The sequence below is a fragment of the Triticum aestivum genome, chromosome 7A (assembly GCF_018294505.1).
Source record: "Triticum aestivum cultivar Chinese Spring chromosome 7A, IWGSC CS RefSeq v2.1, whole genome shotgun sequence".
In the NCBI taxonomy this organism is placed as follows: Eukaryota; Viridiplantae; Streptophyta; class Magnoliopsida; order Poales; family Poaceae; genus Triticum; species Triticum aestivum.
In genome coordinates, this window is record NC_057812.1 from 37,879,948 (window position 1) to 37,887,261 (window position 7,314).

Here is a 7,314-nt window from a genome sequence, read left to right on the forward strand (position 1 = left end):
ATCCACATCATCGAAATTAATTAGATGATTTAATGGGTAAGATCTAACATTGCGGGTAACCTGCTCTTCGGTCCCACCATATTTCTCACATTCTGTTTTCAAACAACCACAACCTCCCACGCCCAAGAAAAAGGAAATGATGCCCTTTGGCTCACTTTTCTCGAAAAAGGACAAAGGGACACTTCGACACAAGCAAAAAAGAAACTTAATCCCCGACTTCATGAGGCCATATACAAAATAAATAAAAACTAGATCAATTTATAGCCTGACTTGAGAAAAGAAAAAATCATCCCACCGCCCCCACGTACTAAAAGGGCAATCATTTTTGTATCAGGTTGTAATGGCCATCTACTTTCAGTTAATAGCCCATCCCAACTCGAGTGCTCATCTTCACGCACGCACACTGCTCAACCAGCCACTTATCGCCGCACAGGCTCGACGAGGATCGCCGTGGAGGATCCCCGCGTCTAGGCCGCCCGCTGCCGATGACCACCCTAGCCTCAAGGAAACAAGGGCCCACTCTGCCGCTCACTCAGGGATCACTCAAGAACTCGCCAGGCGCCCTGCTCTGAAACTGTAAGTGTTCAATTCACCCTAAAACTAACATGTACTCTGACATTGATTTCATGTATGACAGCGATTCGAAATGGGGATTTTCTTGAAATAAGTTTTTCTCCAACAAATTGTAATCTTGTTGTCTCCCTGTATGGGTCAGATGAATAGATGATAACTAATGTCTATTGTATGACAGGATTGTGTAATAAGATGGAGGATGAGGATCTTGCCTATAATTTGGCAGTCACATAGAGCACGAAACTCTGTTGGTAGTCTTTTTTAGGGGAAATGGTATTGCTTTATTGATCAATGAGGTCCAAAGGTATTTTTACAATATCATGTGGCTGCAGCATCGAGACATGTCTACCCAGTGCCAAAAATAACAAAACATTAGCTTAATTGTCTTCTTCAAAATTTCTACTTCTACACTCATGAATAAAATTACACATTTGAAACACCAATAATTGCCCAGACAGAAACACGCCCGCGTCACTCCCTCCCTAGGCGACTGGGCCGCCTCGCCCTCCCCCACCCAGAGCGGCCAAATTTGGTGTTCTGACCCTTTTTGTAAAGTTAAGCCAGATTTGACCCTGGTTCATTTTTTTTGAGATCTGTCTCTTTTCCTACCTCCGGGGTTGATGGCGGTACCGCCGAGGCCCCTGGCGGTAGGGTTAACGACAGTGGCCATCATCTCGTGGCTTGGGCTGACATGGACTAAACGTCCTACCACCAGAAAGGTAGGTAAACCCTACCGCCCCCGCCACTGGCAGTAGGGTGGGCACGAAAACCCGTTAAACCCCCATACCCGTACTGTAACTAGGGAGGGGAAAAACTTCGCAGTATGCAGTGCAACCCTACCGCCAACCGGCTAGCGGTAGGTTGGCTGGGGTTCTGTAAATGAAACATAGAAAAATCATGGTAGGGTGTGCATGTTGGGGAAACATAGTAATTTCAAAAAATTTCCTACGCACACGCAAGATCATGGTGATGCATAGCAACGAGAGGGGAGAGTGTGATCTATGTACCCTTGTAGACCGACAGCGGAAGCGTTAGCACAACGCAGTTGATGTAGTCGTACGTCTTCACGGCCCAACCGATCAAGCACCGAAACTATGGCACCTCCGAGTTCTAGCACACGTTCAGCTCGATGACGATCCCCGGACTCCGATCCAGCAAAGTGTCGGGGAAGAGTTTCGTCAGCACGACGGCGTGGTGACGATCTTGATGTACTAACGTCGCAGGGCTTCGCCTAAGCACCGCTACAATATTATCGAGGACTATGGTGGAAGGGGGCACCGCACACGGTTACGAATATGATCACGTGGATCAACTTGTGTGTCTAGGGGTGCCCCCTGTCCCCGTATATAAAGGATCAAAGGGGGGTGCGGCCGGCCAGGAGGAGGGCGCGCCAGGAGGAGTCCTACTCCCACCGGGAGTAGGATTCCCCCCTTTCCTAGTTGGAATAGGATTCGGGAGGGGGAAAGAGGAGAGAGAGAAGGAAGGGGGGCGCCGCCCCCTCTCCTTATCCTATTCGGACTAGGGGGGGGGGAGGGGCGTGCGGCCCAGCCCTGGCCACCTCTCCTCTCTTCCACTAAAGCCCACTAAGGTCCATATACCTCCCGGGGGGTTCCGGTAACCTCCCGGTACTCCGGTAAAATCCCGATTTCACCCGGAACACTTCCGATACCCAAGTATAGGCTTCCAATATATCAATCTTTATGTCTCGACCATTTCGAGACTCCTCGTCATGTCCGTGATCACATCCGGGACTCCGAACAAACTTTGGTACATCAAAATGCATAAACTCATAATATAACTGTCATCGAAACCTTAAGCGTGCGGACCCTACGGGTTCGAGAACAATGTGGACATGACCGAGACACGTCTCCAGTCAATAACCAATAGCGGAACCTGGATGCTCATATTGGCTCCTACATATTCTACGAAGATCTTTTATCGGTCAGACCGCATAACAACATACGTTGTTCCCTTTGTCATCGGTATGTTACTTGCCCGAGATTCGACCGTCGGTATCTCAATACCTAGTTCAATCTCGTTACCGGCAAGTCTCTTTACTCGTTCCGTAATACATCATCTCACAACTAACTCATTAGTTGCAATGCTTGCAAGGCTTATGTGATGTGCATTACCGAGAGGGCCCAGAGATACCTCTCCGACAATCGGAGTGACAAATCCTAATCTCGAAATACGCCAACCCAACATGTACCTTTGGAGACACCTGTAGAGCACCTTTATAATCACCCAGTTACGTTGTGACGTTTGGTAGCACACAAAGTGTTCCTCTGGCAAACGGGAGTTGCATAATCTCATAGTCATAGGAACATGTATAAGTCATGAAGAAAGCAATAGCAACATACTAAACGATCGGGTGCTAAGCTAATGGAATGGGTCATGTCAATCAGATCATTCACCTAATGATGTGATCATGTTAATCAAATAACAACTCTTTGTCCATGGTTAGGAAACATAACCATCTTTGATTAACGAGCTAATCAAGTAGAGGCATACTAGTGACACTCTGTTTGTCTATGTATTCACACATGTATTATGTTTCCGGTTAATACAATTCTAGCATGAATAATAAACATTTATCATGATATAAGGAAATAAATAATAACTTTATTATTGCCGCTAGGGCATATTTCCTTTAGTCCCCCACTTGCACTAGAGTCAATAATCTAGATTACACAGTAATGATTCTAACACCCATGGAGCCTTGGTGCTGATCATGTTTTGCTCATGGAAGAGGCTTAGTCAACGGGTCTGCTACATTCAGATCCGTATGTATCTTGCAAATCTCTATGTCTCCCACCTGGACTAGATCCCGGATGGAATTGAAGCGTCTCTTGATGTGCTTGGTTCTCTTGTGAAATCTGGATTCCTTTGCCAAGGCAATTGCACCAGTATTGTCACAAAAGATTTTCATTGGACCCGATGCACTAGGTATGACATCTAGATCGGATATGAACTCCTTCATCCAGACTCCTTCATTTGCTGCTTCCGAAGCAGCTATGTATTCCGCTTCACACGTAGATCCCGCCACGATGCTTTGTTTAGAACTGCACCAACTGACAGCTCCACCGTTTAATGTAAACACGTATCCGGTTTGCGATTTAGAATCGTCCGGATCAGTGCCAAAGCTCGCATCAACGTAACCATTTACGATGAGCTCTTTGTCACCTCCATAAACGAGAAACATATCCTTAGTCCTTTTCAGGTATTTCAAGATGTTCTTGACCGCTGTCCAGTGATCCACTCCTGGATTACTTTGGTACCTCCCTGCTAGACTTATAGCAAGGCACACATCAGGTCTGGTACACAGCATTGCATACATGATAGAGCCTATGGCTGAAGCATAGGAAACATCTTTCATTTTCTCTCTATCTTCTGTAGTGGTCGGGCATTGAGTCTTACTCAACTTCACACCTTGTAACACAGGCAAGAACCCTTTCTTTGCTTGATCCATTTTGAACTTCTTCAAAACTTTGTCAAGGTATGTGCTTTGTGAAAGTCCAATTAAGCGTTTTGATCTATCTCTATAGATCTTAATGCCTAATATGTAAGCAGCTTCACCGAGGTCTTTCATTGAAAAACTCTTATTCAAGTATCCCTTTATGCTATCCAGAAATTCTATATCATTTCCAATTAGTAATATGTCATCCACATATAATATCAGAAATGCTACAGAGCTCCCACTCACTTTCTTGTAAATACAGGCTTCTCCAAAAGTCTGTATAAAACCAAATGCTTTGATCACACTATCAAAGCGTTTATTCCAACTCTGAGAGGCTTGCACCAGTCCATAAATGGATCGCTGGAGCTTGCACACTTTGTTAGCTCCCTTTGGATCGACAAAACCTTCTGGTTGCATCATATACAACTCTTCTTCCAGAAATCCATTCAGGAATGCAGTTTTGACATCCATCTGCCAAATTTCATAATCATAAAATGCGGCAATTGCTAACATGATTCGGACAGACTTAAGCATCGCTACGGGTGAGAAGGTCTCATCGTAGTCAATCCCTTGAACTTGCCGAAAACCTTTTGCAACAAGTCGAGCTTTGTAGACAGTAATATTACCGTCAACGTCAGTCTTCTTCTTGAAGATCCATTTATTCTCAATTGCTTGCCGATCATTGGGCAAGTCAACCAAAGTCCATACTTTGTTCTCATACATGGATCCCATCTCAGATTTCATAGCTTCCAGCCATTTTGCGGAATCTGGGCTCACCATCGCTTCTTCATAGTTCGTAGGTTCATCATGATCTAGTAGCATGACTTCCAGAACAGGATTACCGTACCACTCTGGCGCGGATCTCACTCTGGTTGATCTACGAGGTTCAGTAGTATCTTGTTCTGAAGTTTCATGATCATTATCATTAGCTTCCTCACTAATTGGTGTAGGTGTCGCAGAAACAGGTTTCTGTGCTGTACTACTTTCCAATAAGGGAGTAGGTACAGTTACCTCCTCAAGTTCTACTTTCCTCCCACTCACTTCTTTCGAGAGAAACTCCTTCTCCAGAAAGTTTTTGAATTTGGCAACAAAAGTCTTGCCTTCGGATCTCATTATCATTAGCTTCCTCACTAATTGGTGTAGGTGTCGCAGAAACAGGTTTCTGTGATGTACTACTTTCCAATAAGGGAGTAGGTACAGTTACCTCGTCAAGTTCTACTTTCCTCCCACTCACTTCTTTCGAGAGAAACTCCTTCTCCAGAAAGTTTTTGAATTTGGCAACAAAAGTCTTGCCTTCGGATCTGTGATAGAAAGTGTATCCAATAGTTTCCTTTGGATATCCTATGAAGACACATTTCTCCGATTTGGGTTCGAGCTTATCAGGTTGAAGCTTTTACACATAAGCATCGCAGCCCCAAACTTTCAGAAACGACAACTTTGGTTTCTTGCCAAACCACAGTTCATAAGGCGTCGTCTCAACGGATTTTGATGGTGCCCTATTTAACGTGAATGCGGCTGTCTCTAGAGCGTATCCCCAAAACGATAGCGGTAAATCAGTAAGAGACATCATAGATCGCACCATATCTAGTAAAGTACGATTACGACGTTCGGATACACCATTACGCTGTGGTGTTCCGGGTGGCGTGAGTTGTGAAACTATTCCACATTGTTTCAAATGTACACCAAACTCTTAATTCAAATATTCTCCTCCACGATCAGATCGTAGGAATTTTATTTTCTTGTTACGATGATTTTCAACTTCACTCTGAAATTCTTTGAACTTTTCAAATGTTTCAGACTTGTGTTTCATTAAGTAGATATACCCATATCTGCTTAAGTCATCTGTGAAGGTGAGAAAATAACGATATCCGCCATGAGCCTCAACATTCATCGGACCACGTACATCTGTATGTATAATTTCCAACAAATCTGTTGTTCTCTCCATAGTACCGGAGAACAGTGTTTTTGTCATCTTACCCATAAGGCACGGTTCGCAAGTATCAAGTGATTCATAATCAAGTGGTTCCAAAAGCCCATCAGTATGGAGTTTCTTCATGCGCTTTATACCGATATGACCCAAACGGCAGTGCCACAAATAAGTTGCACTATCATTATCAGCTCTGCATCTTTTGGCTTCAACACTATGAATATGTGTGTCACTACTATCAAGATTTAATAAGAATAGACCACTCTTTAAGGGTGCATGACCATAAAAGATATTACTCATGTAAATAGAACAACCATTATTCTCTGATTTAAATGAATAACCGTCTCGCATTAAACAAGATCCAGATATAATGTTCATGCTTAACGCTGGCACCAAATAACAATTATTTAGGTCTAATACTAATCCCGAAGGTAGATATAGAGGTAGCGTGCCGACTGCGATCACATCGACTTTGGAACCATTTCCCACGCGCATCATTACCTCATCCTTAGCCAATCTTCGCTTAATCTGTAGTCCCTGTTTCGAGTTGCAAATATTAGCAACAGAACCAGTATCAAATACCCAGGTGCTACTGTGAGCATTAGTAAGGTACACATCAATAACATGTATATCACATATACCTTTGTTCACCTTGCCATCCTTCTTATCCGCCAAATACTTGGGGCAGTTCCGCTTCCAGTGACCAGTCTGCTTGCAGTAGAAGCACTCAGTTTCAGGCTTAGGTCCAGGTTTGGGTTTCTTCTCTTGAGTAGCAACTTGCTTGCTGTTCTTTTTGAAGTTCCCCTTCTTCTTCCCTTTGCCCTTTTTCTTGAAACTAGTGGTCTTGTTGACCATCAACACTTGATGCTCCTTCTTGATTTCTACCTCTGCAGCTTTCAGCATTGCGAAGAGCTCGGGAATAGTCTTATTCATCCCTTGCATATTATAGTTCATCACGAAGCTCTTGTAGCTTGGTGGCAGTGATTGAAGAATTCTGTCAATGACGCAATCATCTGGAAGATTAACTCCCAATTGAATCAAGTGATTATTATACCCAGACATTTTGAGTATATGCTCACTGACAGAACTGTTCTCCTCCATCTTGCAGCTATAGAACTTATTGGAGACTTCATATCTCTCAATCCGGGCATCTGCTTGAAATATTAACTTCAACTCCCAGAACATCTCATATGCTCCATGACGTTCAAAACGTCGTTGAAGTCCCGATTCTAAGCCGTAAAGCATGGCACACTGAACTATCGAGTAGTCATCAGCTTTGCTCTGCCAGACGTTCATAACATCTGGTGTTGCTCCAGCAGTAGGCCTGGCACCCAGCGGTGCTTCCAGGACGTAATTC